This window comes from Ornithorhynchus anatinus, chromosome 2 (genome assembly GCF_004115215.2).
Source record: "Ornithorhynchus anatinus isolate Pmale09 chromosome 2, mOrnAna1.pri.v4, whole genome shotgun sequence".
Taxonomy (NCBI): domain Eukaryota; kingdom Metazoa; phylum Chordata; class Mammalia; order Monotremata; family Ornithorhynchidae; genus Ornithorhynchus; species Ornithorhynchus anatinus.
The window spans coordinates 159,033,874-159,047,460 of record NC_041729.1 but is presented as its reverse complement, the minus strand read 5'-3'; the positions used below and the strand labels follow the sequence as shown (position 1 = coordinate 159,047,460).

At 43.6% G+C, this 13,587-nt stretch overlaps 1 non-coding gene across 1 annotated transcript; it reads right to left on the bottom strand.

Annotated features, from left to right (window-relative positions):
• Positions 1-13,227: 13,227 nt before the first annotated feature.
• Positions 13,228-13,365, bottom strand: LOC114809658. Its single transcript, XR_003757435.1, has one exon. It is a non-coding gene; the product is annotated as a small nucleolar RNA SNORA7 (small nucleolar RNA).
• Positions 13,366-13,587: the final 222 nt, after the last annotated feature.

The following is a 13,587-nucleotide window of genomic DNA, read 5'->3' as shown; positions in this document are numbered from 1 at the left end:
AAGGTCCGATGCCCTGTTTTATAGATGGTATTAACCTATGAAATAATTTTGGGAGAAAGATTCCATATATCTCCTCGTAAACATCACCTTCCACCGATTTTGTTAATGCAGAGATGTTTTTACCAGGAATCACAACTGCCAGGACACAGGACTGTTCTGAGATAAATCAGTCCTATTTACTGAGTGCTTAAAGTGTTCAGAGCACTGTATTAGACACTTGGGAGAGTAAAATATGACAGATAAAGCTGTACTAAGTAGTTGGGAGAATATATATCTCAATAATACAGATTGAGTGCACTAACTGAATATTATAGAAGGAAAATTTTTTGAAACTCCACTCTTTTGACTGGTTTTAGGTGCATAACTGTGGCTATGTGGGTAGTCTACATAGACCATATTAAATAACCTGAATTATCTTAGACAAAATAGACACTGTCCCTACTTTCACCTTCATCTGAGATGTTAAAATAGCTGTCAAAAATTATTTTTTTTATGGTTCAGGAGGTGGAAGATATGAAGAGAATTATGTCAAAATAGAAATTGGACTTTAAAGATGTTTATTAGATGTGCCAACTTGAAGCCCCAGAATGAGGATATTGGATGAATTGCCAACTCTCTTTTTTTATAATTCTAATCAATACTCTATTAACCACTGCTACCTCTTACTTATTATGTTTGTCAATCAACTTTATTTTGCATTACATTTTCACCTTCATTAACCCATGAATAATGCCGTTTGTACATAAAAACTTCATTCTAAACAATACAGCCGACATAAAATCTTCATTAATCACAAATTTCATTTCAAGAGTTATGAAAACTCATCACGTTAATAGATGGCATAATTTACTGTTTTCAATATCCCTTCTCAGTTCAACAAAATGGGCCAAAGGTTGCATCGTATAGAGTTGAACATTCTTATTTGTTCTCCAAGCAACAAGGCCACATTCAGCGAGATCATAAACCCTGGAAACTGCCCTGGAGCATAAGTTACTGGAATAAAAAAGGAAAAGGCAAGGAACTTGTAATCTAATTTTTCCTCTGGAGGAAATAGCTGGTGCCCTAAGGCCATTTCAATTCACCTCTTTATATCCTCCTCCCTTGTCCTCTTTTCCTGAAATTTCCAGGCAATCAATAAAGACAGAAAACAGATAATCACTTCATGAGTCTGATCAGACTCTCCTAGGACTGGAGAAATCAATTCCCTCTACTGGAGGACTTTGGGCAGGAACTGGGCGGGGCCTGAAAAACATGTGGCTTCTGACTTTGCATCTGACCAAAAATAAATAGATTTATTTTGAAGGAAGTTTTGGAAAGACTTTCGAAGAAGTGGTGCATAGTGTTTCTGTTATGTGTATGTTTTTATTGTTTTCTTCATTGCCTACATTTTTGTAGAGAGCGAGTTCTACAGAGAGGGTGACTTTCTCAGCTGTGAAGTTCTTCCATTTTGCTTTTACAAATGCTTAGACTGCTGGCTTTTTCAACCTCTGCATGCATTAGTGAATCCATCAACTCCCTCCAACTCCTAAATACGTATCCAGATCCAAAACAGATTAGAGCCATGGCCTGTTCATCTGATCGGATTGAAATGTGTATACCCCATCACTTAGTATGGTGATACCAAATGTTAATAAGTATACCAAATGTTTAACAAATACCACACATCATCATCATCGTCGTTATTATTCATTATTAATTATTGCTATGATTCTTATTGTTCTTATCATTATTATTATCATCATGGCCCTTTCCATCTTCTCCCTCACTCACTAGAAGTTGTATACTTTAGAGTTTGAGTAAAGAGGTCATTGCCTCTGAACCACGGATTACCAGGGAGCCACTCACTGATGAGAAATTTGAGCTTTCCTTTCTCGGTGGAAATGATATTAGATATTTTTTCTCCAAAGATGTTTCAAGAGGAGTAATAGAAAACTTTCCTGTGGAATGTTTGGAGTTGCTTTTTCTGCCCTCTGAGCCAAAAAAACACCTTTCTTTTTTATTTCTATTCCCCCGAGACTCTTATTTCCTTTTCAGAAAGGCTGCAGTCTATTTAAATGGTTCCAGGTTATTGTTTTAAGGACTTTTCATCTCAGGAAATTTTCCATTTTCTCCCCAGTCTAGAAAAAATGGTCAAAGAGAATAATTTAATATTCAGTATTACACAGCTGGGGCTCCTAGCGATCTGTTTTCCTTGTTACACATGTCAGATTTCTTTTTCGTAAGGAAATCAAATTTATTATTATTATTTTTGCACTTTAGCCATTCTTCATGTGATTTTTGTGAGGGGAAGTGATAAATATAAAGCATAGGACACACTTATGAAGAGTTATTTTTTCCTTCTTTTGGGGTTCAACTTGACATCCTACCTACCTCACTGGTTTCCCCTCTACAATCCAGGCTGAACAGTTCTTTCGCATAACACTAACTTACTCTCTCTTCTACGATTTCACATATATCTGTCCACAGATCCCAAGCCCATATCCTCCTTCTGGCCTGGAAATCCCTCCCCCTTCAAATACAAGACTCCCACTCTGCCCACCTTCAACTGTACAGAGTTGTAATTTATTTAAATTAATGCTTGTCCCACCCTCTAGATTGTAAACTCCTTGTAGGCAGGGAAGGTGAATGTACAATTCTGTATTGTACTCTCCGAAGTACTTAATCAATCATATTTATAGAGCCCTTACTGTGTTCAGAGCACTGTACTAAGCACTTGGGAGAGTACAATGAAATGGAGCTGGTAGACACATTCCCTGCCCACAGTGAGTTTTAAAGGGGAGACCGATATTAATATAAACCAAGTAATTATAGATATGTTCTTCAGTGTTGTGAGCCTCAGGGAGGGATGAAAAAAGCATGCAAATCAAAATGCAAGGGTGATGCCAAAGGGAGTGGGAGAAGAGGAAATAAGGGCTTAATCAGGGAAGGCCTCTTTGAAGAGATGTGCCTTCAATAAGGCTTTGTAATTTTCCATCAGATAGGAAGAGGGAGGGCATTCCAAGTTAGTGGCAGGATGTGGGCAAGATGTGGACAAGGAGATAGATGAGATCAAGATACAGCAAGTAGGTTGTCATTAGAGGAGCGATGTGTGAGGGCTGGGCTGTAGTAAGAGAGCAGAGAGGTAAGGTAGGAGGGGCGAGGTGACTGAGTTCTTTAAAGTCAATGGTAAGGAGTTTCTTTTTCATGTGGAGGTGGATGGGCAACCACTGGAGGTTATGGAGAGTGTGGAAACATGAACAGAACTTTTTGTAGAAAAATGATCTGGGCAGTAGAATGAAGTATGGGCTGGAGTGGGGAAAGGCAGGAGACAGGGAGTTGAGGCAGATGCAATAATCAAGGCACGATAGGATAACTGCTTGGATTAACATGGCAGCAGTTTGGATGGAGAGAAAATGGTGGATTTTAGTGATGTTGTGGAGGTTGGACCTACAAGATTTAGTAACAGGTTGAATATGTGGGTTGAATGATAGTGATGAGTCAAGGAAAACATCAGCGTTACGAGCTTGTGAGACAGGAAGGATGGTGTTGCTTCCTACACTGATGGGAAAGTTGGGAGGACAGGGTTTGGAGAGGAAGATAATGAGTTCTGCTTTGGACACGTTAATTTTGAGGTGTCAGCACAGGACATCCAAGAACAAATGTTCTGAAGGGAGCAGGAAATGTGAACCTGCAGAGAAAGAAAGATGCCAGGGCAGGAGAGGTAGACTTGGAAATCATCCGTATAGAGATGGTAATTGAAGCCATGGAAGCGAATTAGTTCTTCAAGTGACTAGGTCCAGAGGGAGGATAGAAGGGGACCCAGAACTGAACCTTGAAGGACTCACACAGTTATTGGATGGGAGCCATGAAAGAAACTGAGCATTAGCGGCTGGAAGGATAGGAGACCTAGGAGAGGACAGTGTCAGTGAAGCCAAGGTTGGATAATATTTCCAGAAGAAGGGGGTGGTCGACAGTGTCATAGGCAGCTGAGAGGTTGAGAAGGATTAGGATGGAGTAGAGACCGTTGGATCTGGCAAGAAGATCATGTGTGTGACCTTTGAGAGGGTGGTTTCTGTGGAGTGAAGGGGAGGTGGTCGAGGAGAGAATTAGAGGAGAGGAACTTGAAGCAGTGGGTGTAGACAACTCACTCAGGGAGTTTGGAGAGGAATGGTAGGAGGAACATGGGGTGATAACAGGAAGGAGCGAGTTTGGAGATGAATGGTAGGCGGGAGATAGGGTGATAAGAGGGAGCTGAGGGGTCACGGGAGGGTTTTGGGTTTTTTTAGTTAGGGGAGACATGGGCATGTGTGAAAGCAGTGGGGAAGAAGCTGCTGGAGAGCAAACGGTTCCAGATGGCGGTCAGGGAGGGGTCGAGTGCTTTGTTAAGGTGCAGAGGAATAGAGTCAGATGTGCAGAGGGAGGGGCTGGATTTTGAGAGGCAGCAGATGATCTCCTCTTGAGATACAGCTGGGAAAGTTGGGAGAGTTGAAGAAGGAGCAGAGGTTGGGAGGGAATGGTGAGGAGCAGAGGGATATTACAGTAGTCTACTCAGTACAGTACTCCTCACAAAGAGAGTGCTCAATAAACACCATTGATTGATTCTCTATTGGTTTTCCTCAGGATTGGCATGACTGTGTCCTTCCACTATAATAATAATGTTGGTATTTGTTAAGCACTTACCATGTGCAAAGCACTGTTCTGACTTGCCCACAGTCACACAGCTGACAAGTGGTGGAGCCGGGATTCATTCATTCAATAGTATTTATTGAGCGCTTACTATGTGCAGAGCACTGTACTAAGCGCTTGGGATGAACAAGTCGGCAACAGATAGAGACAGTCCCTGCTGTTTGACGGGCTTACAGTCTAATCGGGGGAGACGGACAGACAAGAACAATGGCACTAAACAGCGTCAAGGGGAAGAACATCTCGTAAAAACAATGGCAACTAAATAGAATCGAGGCGATGTACAATTCATTAACAAAATAAATAGGGTAACGAAAATATATACAGTTGAGCGGACGAGTACAGTGCTGTGGGGATGGGAAGGGAGAGGTGGAGGAGCAGAGGGAAAAGGGGAAAATGAGGCTTTAGCTGCGGAGAGGTAAAGGGGGGATGGCAGAGGGAGTAGAGGGGGAAGAGGAGCTCAGTCTGGGAAGGCCTCTTGGAGGAGGTGATTTTTAAGTAAGGTTTTGAAGAGGGAAAGAGAATCAGTTTGGCGGAGGTGAGGAGGGAGGGCGTTCCAGGACCGCGGGAGGACGTGACCCAGGGGTCGACAGCGGGATAGGCGAGACCGAGGGACGGCGAGGAGGTGGGCGGCGGAGGAGCGGAGCGTGCGGGGTGGGCGGTAGAAAGAGAGAAGGGAGGAGAGGTAGGAAGGGGCAAGGTGATGGAGAGCCTTGAAGCCTAGAGTGAGGAGTTTTTGTTTGGAGCGGAGGTCGATAGGCAACCACTGGAGTTGTTTAAGAACCCATGACCTCTGACTCCAAAGCCCGGGCTCTTTCCACTGAGCCACGCTGATTTTCTGATATTTATACCCATGCCTAGCCCAGTTTTTGGAACTTAGTGAGCGCTTAAACATACCATAACTTTCTTTCAAGAATGTTGACTTTTTCAATGGTATTTATTAAGCACAGACTATGTACCACACATTGTACTCAGCACTGTAGTGGATACAACCAAATTGGGTTGGACATAGTCCTGTTCCATTTGGGGCTCACAGTCTCATTCTCCATTTTACAGATGAGACCACTGAGGCCCAAAGAAGTCATGTGGCTTGCCCAAGGTCATGGTGCAGACATTTGGCAGAGCCAGGATTAGAATCCATGACCTTCAGACTCCCAGGCCTGTGCTTTATCCATTACGCTATGGTGCTTGGCAACTGTGATAGAAAACTTTTAAACTATGTGATTAATGACATTTATTAAGCACTAAGTGCCAGGCACTGTACTGAGCACTGAGGTAGATAAGATATTCAGTTTGGAGACACTCCTTGTCCTACAAGGGGCTTACAGTCTTAACCCCTATTTTTTTAGACAAAATAAATGAGGTTCAGAAAGTGAAGTGGCTTGCTCAAGGTCACACAGCAGCCAAGTGGCAGTCAGGATTTGAACCCAGGCCCTCTGACTCCTAGGCCCATGCTTTTTCCACTAAACTATGCTGGGTTTTCTACACTTCCTTGTTCTTTTCCTCTCCTACCCTTCCTGGGGTCTTTGAGGACCCGGGGTTTTTCCCTAGCTCTCCACCCACTACTGTACCCAGCCTCCAGTCCAGGGGGCCTCTGGCTTCTCCCCCTAATTTGCATCATTATACAAGGGCAGAAGCCCCTCAAATTAGGTCCTAGAAGCAGTATGGAGTAGCAGATAGAGCACGAGCCTTTGAGTCAGAAGGTCATTCATTCATTTATTCATTCAATAGTATTTATTGAGCGCTTACTATGTGCAGAGCACTGTACTAAGCGCTTGGAATATACATATCGGCAACAGATAGAGACAGTCCCTGCCCTGTGACGGGCTTATGGTCTAATCGGGGGAGACGGACAGACGAGAACGATGCCAATAAATAGAGTCAAGGGGAAGAACATCTCATAAAAACAATGGCAACTAAATAGAATCAGGGTGATGTACATCTCATTAAACAAAATAAATAGGGTGAGGAAGAAGTTGAGCAGATGAGTACAGTGCTGAGGGGGTGGGACGGGAGAGGGGGAGGAGGAGAGGGAAAGGGGGGAGAAGAGGGTTTAGCTGAAGAGAGGTGAAGGGGGGCGTAGAGGCAGCAGAGGGAAAAAAGAGGGAAGCTCAGTGTGGGAAGGCCTCTTGGAGGAGGTGAGCTTTAAGTAGGGTTTTGAAGAGGGGAAGAGAATTAGATTGTCGGAGGTGAGGAGGGAGGGCGTTCCGGGACCGCGGGAGGACGTGGCCCATGGTCGACGGCGGGATGGGCAAGAACGGGGGACGGTGAGGAGGTGGGCGGCAGAGGAGCGGAGCGTGCGGGCTGGGCGGTAGAAAGAGAGAAGGGAGGAGAGGTAGGAAGGGGCAAGGGGATGGAGAGCCTTAAAGCCTAGGAGGTCATGGGTTTTAATCCCGGCTCTGCCACTTGGCTGCTGTGTGACCTTGGATAAATCATTTCACTTCTCTGTGCCTCAGTTCCCTCATCTGTAAAATGGGGATTGAAACTTCTGGGACAGGGCCTGTGTCCAATTCAATTTACTTGTATCCACCTCAGTGCTTAGCACAGTGCCTGGTAAGTAGTAAGCACTTAACAAATACTTTTTTTGCACATACTTTGGCCCAAACATTTCCAAGCTGGCACATGGCCACTTCAATGATCAGTGGCATTTATTGAGTGCTTGCTAGTGGTAGGCACAGTTCTAATACTATAATAATAAATGCCATAATAATAATTCTAAGCTGCCAGCCAGGCAACCAGGACTCTTGGGAGGGGTGCAAGCTCATTATGGGCAGGGAACGTGTCTGCTAATTTATATTGTATTGTACTCTCCCAACAGATTAGAACAGTGCTCTTGCCATAGTAAGTGGTCAGTGAATGCCATTAATTAATTGATTGATTGATTAAGCACATACCACTCCCTTAAACCCATTTGCATCCAGAAAAGTAAGGGGGATACACTTTCAGAACCCCTCCCAGCCTTTCTTGGCAGGGATTTGTGTTGGATAATGATCCTGAAAATGCTTTATAAGGCAATTTCATGCTGGCATTCACTTCCCCCATGAGAATTAGTTTTCTATGAAATGTCACTTCACTAGACTACTAGTTTTGTATTAGCAATCACTGTGTGCCCTCTAATGCACCATCCTGAGCTTTAGGGAAGAACTAGGAGCTCCCTCCTCATGGTAAGCTTTCTCTCTAAGTCATTCATTCATTCAATCGTATTTATTTACATATTTTGAGAAGCAATGTGGTCTACCGGAAAGAACACTGACTGGGGAGTCTGAGGGTCTGGGTTCTAATCCCAGCTCGGCCACTTGTCTGCTGTGGGACCTTAGGCAAGTCACTTCATTTCTCTGTGCCTCAGTTACCTCATCTGGAAAATGGGGGTTAAGACTGTGAGCCTCACGTGGGACAACCTGATGACCCTGTATCTACCCCAGCGCTTAGAACAGTGCTCTGCACATAGTAAGCACTTAACAAATACCAACATTATTATTATTCTCTCTGCCCCAGTTCCCTCATTTGGAAACTGGGAGTCTTCTTCCTGCTTAGACCTGGGAGCCCCTGAGGGATAGGGACTGCATCCAACCTGCTTAAAGTATATTTACCCCAGCTCCTAGAGCTCTGCTTGACACATATTAGCGCTCAACACATGCCATCATTATATTATTATTATTATTATTAGCATTATTATCATATCCAGTAAGCATAGGACGTCATTGAATGTACAGTTGTCTAACTTCAGGATGGGCATAAATTTCTGGCGGGTTTGGAAGAATAAGGGTTCTGGAAACCAATCGGGAAGGGCTTGTTGCAAGCACCTCTTATTTCTCTTTTCTGTTTCTCACAAGCTTGTTCTATTACTTTCTCCCAGTTATTCTGCTTTCTGGATCTGTTCATCTCTCTGCCATTAAATCCATGAATGAACACAGCAGACTCACTTCTTGAGAGAACAAAATTCATTAATACTAATATACAGTTCAAATCGATAGGAAAATATATTTGAATCCATTTTAATGAGTGAGACAGTTGTTTCTTCCTTTTAAGACGGCAGCAATGTGTTTCAAGATACTATTCCAACAAAACATCTCTCCACGTTAACAAAATGGGTAGAGATCACAGACCTTGAAATGTAAAATCAGAATAAGGTAAGATAAACAAGATCTTTGTCTTTTTCTCTTCTCTCTTCACCTCCTCTCCCTTCATTTTTTCTTCTTTCTCCTTTTTTTTTCCTCTCACCTGTCTTACTATGTTCTCTCTTTTACTTTCTATTTTTGCACTTTTCTCAGAGGTCAGCGTGGCTTAGTGGAAAGAGCATGGATCCGGGAGTCAGAGGACCTGAGTTCTAATTCCGGCTCCATCACTTGTCTGCTTGGTGACCTTGGGCAAGTCACTTAACTCCGCTGTGACCCAGTTACCTCATCTGTAATATGGGAATTAAGACTGGGAGCCCTTGTGGGACATGGACTGTGTCCAACTTGATTTTCTTGTACCTATCCCAGCACTTGCAAATATCGTTAAAAATTCAGTATTGTAAAATATACCAATGTTTTATCACCCCATATTACCAAATCAAGAACGCCATCACCTGTTCACCCCCTTATCACTCTTTTGTCTTATTTACTCCCACATTTTTCTTTCATTCTCCTTCGCCGGGCTTACCAGCTGAAGAGTGTCCATCATTCAGACCTGATCTTGCAAGGTTTAATTGTAAATTCAAACATGTCTATGGCTGAAAGCCAGGGTCAAAAAATAGAAATCCAGACAAATCTGGGCAAGTGTGATTAGTCTTCATCTAGTATTTTCAATACCAGGTCTTATTTTAATTACCAGAATCAATACCTCTTGATTTAGGTTTGGTGGTCTGAAAGTGGTGACAGGAATTTTCATTTAATCGGATCTGTTCCATCAACACTATTTTAGATTATAGGCATAATTTGTTAACTTCAAGGTTATTTTCTGTATCACTGAAATGCGACTCTATTTTTCCTTCATGTTTCCAAGACATAACAAAGGGGAAAAAGAGGTCCTGGTTTGTGACTCTGCTGTTCTTTTGTAATTTCTTACCTTTGTCTTTATCTTCTCTCAGGTAGATTTGAGCTTCATGTGAGAAAGCGATTCTATTTTATGCGTTGTATATTTATTTATTCAATAGTATTTATTGAGCGCTTACTATATGCAGAGCACTGTACTAAGCACTTGGAATATACAATTCAGCAACAGATAGAGACAATCCCTGCCCAATGACAGGCTCACAGTCTAAACAGGGGAGACAGGCTGCAAAGCAAAACAAAAACAAGACATCATCAAGATAAATAGAATCAAGGAGATATACACCTTATTAACAAAGTAAATAGGGTGATAAATAATATATACAAATGAGCACAGTGCTGAGGGGAGGGGAAGGCGGAAGAGCAGAGGGTGGGGGGAGGGGAGTGGAGGGGGAGCAGAGGGAAAGGGGGGGCTCAGTCTGGGAAGGCCTCCTAGAGGAGGTGAGCTCTCAGTAGGGCTTTGAAGAGGGGAAGAGAGTTAGTTTGGCGGAGGTGAGGAGGGAGGGCATTCCAGCACAGTGGTAGGATGCGGACCAGAGGCCCAAGGCGCGATAGGCGTGAACGGGGGACAGTTGAGGAGGTGAGCGGCAGAGGAGTGGAGTATACGCTGTGGGAAATAGAGAGAAGGGAGGTGAGGTAGGGGGCAACGGGATAGAGAGCTTTGAAACCAAGAGTATATGTGTTCACTCGTTCACTCATTCATCCGATCGTATTTATTGAGTGCTTACTGTATGCAGAACACTGAACTAAGCACTCCTTATTCATTCAATCATATTTATTGACTGCTTACTGTGTACAGAACACCGTCCGTAGCGCTTGGGAACGTACTTTACAACAGTAAACAGATACATTGCCTGACCGCAGTGAGCTTACGGTCTAGAAGGGGGAGATAGACATCAATAGAAATAAATCAATTACGGATAGGTACATAAGATAGGTACCCGGGCAGCGTGGCTCAGTGGAAAGAGCACGGGCTTTGGAGTCAGAGGTCATGGGTTCGAATCCTACCTCGGCCACTTGTCAGCTGTGTGACTTTGGGCAAGTCACTTAACTTCTCGGTGCCTCAGTTCCCTCATCTGTAAAATGGGGATTAAGGCTGGGAGCCCCACGTGGGACAACCTGATTCCCCTGTGTCTACCCCAGCGCTTAGAACAGTGCTCGGCACATAGTAAGCGCTTAACAAATACCAACATTATTATTATTATTATTAAGTGCTGTGGGTCTGGGAGTGGTGGCCGGGGAAAAACAAAGGGGGATGTCAGGGAGAGGGAAAAGAGGAAAGGGAGCGCCTAGTCTGGGAAGACCCCTTGGAAGAGATGTGCCTTCTATTAGGCTTTGAGTGTTTGTCAAATAGTAAACTTCATAAAGTCCCTAAGTAATGAAAGTAGTAGTAATCGAAATTCCCTCTCATTCTATTGCTGATAGTGGTAATTTGTTAAATGTGCTTTGAACTATGGAGGAAGAATTAAAAGAACATGGTTTTAGTTGCGTCTCAGGAGAGCAACCATGAGTTTTTAAAGGAGTGCTGGGTTAGAGTCTGTGTTTGAGAAATGAAACTTCAAGATGAAAAATAAGATGAACAGAAGATAGTGCCAGTCTTCCTTCAAGAGAGGTGTGAAACTAGGGACAACTCGCTCGATGATCTCAGGACCTAACTATGATATTTATAGTATTTGTTCAATACTTACTATGCGGTAAACACTGTACTAAGGACAGGGGTAGATGTAAGTTAATTGGCTCAGATACAGTTTCTGCCCTACTTGGGGCTCACAGTCCAAGTAGGAGGGAGAACAGGTATTGAATCCCCATTTAACATTTGAGAAAACTGAGGTACAGAGAAGTGAAGTGACTTATCCAAGGTCACATAGCAAGCAAGTGGCAGAACTGGGATTAGAACCTAGGTCCTTGAATGAGAAGCAGCATGGCATAGTGGATAGAGCATGGGTCTGGGAGTCAGAGGGTCATGGGTTCTAATCCCAGCTCTGCCGCTTGTCTGTTGTGTGACCTTGGGCAAGTCACTTTACTTCTCCGTGTGTCAGGTCCCTCATCTGTAAAATGGGGGTTAAGAATGGGAGCCATATGTGAGCTCTGCACACAGTAAGCTCTCAATAAATGCGACTGAATGAATGACAGGAACTGTGTCCTATCCAACTATCTTCTATCTACCCCAGAGCTTAGAACAGTGCCTGGCACATAGTAAGTGCTTAACAAATACCATAATAGTAATTATTATTAAGTAAAGAGCAGGGGCCTGGGAGTCAGAGGGACCCAGTCAGAAGGACCTGGGTTCCAGACTGTAAACCCGTCAATGGGCAGGGACTATCTCTATCTGTTGCCGATTTGTACATTCCAAGCACTTAGTACAGTGCTCTGCACATAATAAGCACTCAATAAATACTATTGAATAATCCCAGCTCCACCACATGTCTGCCGTGTGACCTTGGGCAAGTCAGGTCACTTCTCTGGGCCTCAGTTACCTCATCTGAAAAATGGGAATTAAAAGTATGAACCCCATGTAGGACAGGGACTGTGTTCAACCTGATTAATTTGTAGATACCCCAGTGCTTAGAACAGTGCTTGGCACATATTATGGTATTCGTTAAGCACTTACTAATAATTTTTTTTTATTTTATTCCCAGACCCACGCTCTTTCTGGTAGGCCACCTTCCTTCTCTTGTCTCTCCCTGGGGATAATTCCAACTCTCCTTAGCATCCACCATGAACCCTGCAACAAGCTTTGCTCTTCTAATAATACCAAACCAGTCACTGTGCTTCGCTGTCATATCTCCTGCCATCACCCTCTTGCTCACATTCTCTCACACCACTTATGTCCATATCCGTAATTTATTTATTTATGTTGTCTATCTTCCCCTTTAGACTGTAAGCTCATTGTGGGCAAGGAATGTGTCCTTTATATTGTTATACTGTACTCTCTCAAAGGCTCAGTACAACGTTCTACACACACTAAGAGCTCGCTAAATACAGTTGACTGACTTACCTTCCCTCCAGCCTGAAACTTTCTCTTCTCTTTTCATCCCGCAGACCACCACTCTTTCTCTCTTCAAAGCTCTACTACAATCCCAACTCCTTCACCAAACCTTCCCTGACTAATCTCACATCTCCTCAATCTATCTTTCCCTCTACTTCGTCAGCTATGCACTTGAAATTTTTCTTCCTAGGCACTTACACATCCCACGTCCTCCACCTCACCTCGCTTAGGCGTACAATTATCTACTCAGTTGATTTCCCTATTTGTCACATTTTAGCTTGTGTCTCTCCTGCTCAGTCCTGTATTCTGCATAGTTGTTGTTGTCTTACGCTGTCGAGTCGTGTCCGACCCATAGCGACTCCATAGACACATCTCTCCCAGAATGCCCCGTTTTTATCTGCCATCGTTCTGGGAGTGGATCCAGAGAGTTTTCTTGGTAAAAATCCAGAAGTGGTGTACCAATGCATCCTTCCCCGCAATCAACCTGAGTCTCTGCCCTCGATTCTCTCCCCTGCCACTGTTGCCCTGCAAGGGTGAGTTTTGACTTGTAGCAGGTTGTCTTCCACTCACTAGCCACTGCCCAAGCTAGGAATGGAATGGGGAGGCCTCTGCTTGACTCTCCCTCCTGTCGTCATGACTGGTAGAGTACTGGAAACTCTCCAGTTGTGACCCTGACAGGCGTATTCTGCACAGAGTCAGTGCTTATTAATACAACCGATTGATTTCTTATGGTATCTGTTAATTAATTAATTCATTCAATCGTATTTATTGAGCACTTACTATGTGCAGAGCACTGTACTAAGCACTTAGAATGTACAAATCAGTAACAGATAGAGACGTCCCTGCCCTTTGACGGGCTTACAGTTTAATCAGGGGAGACAGACAGACAGGAACAATGGCAAT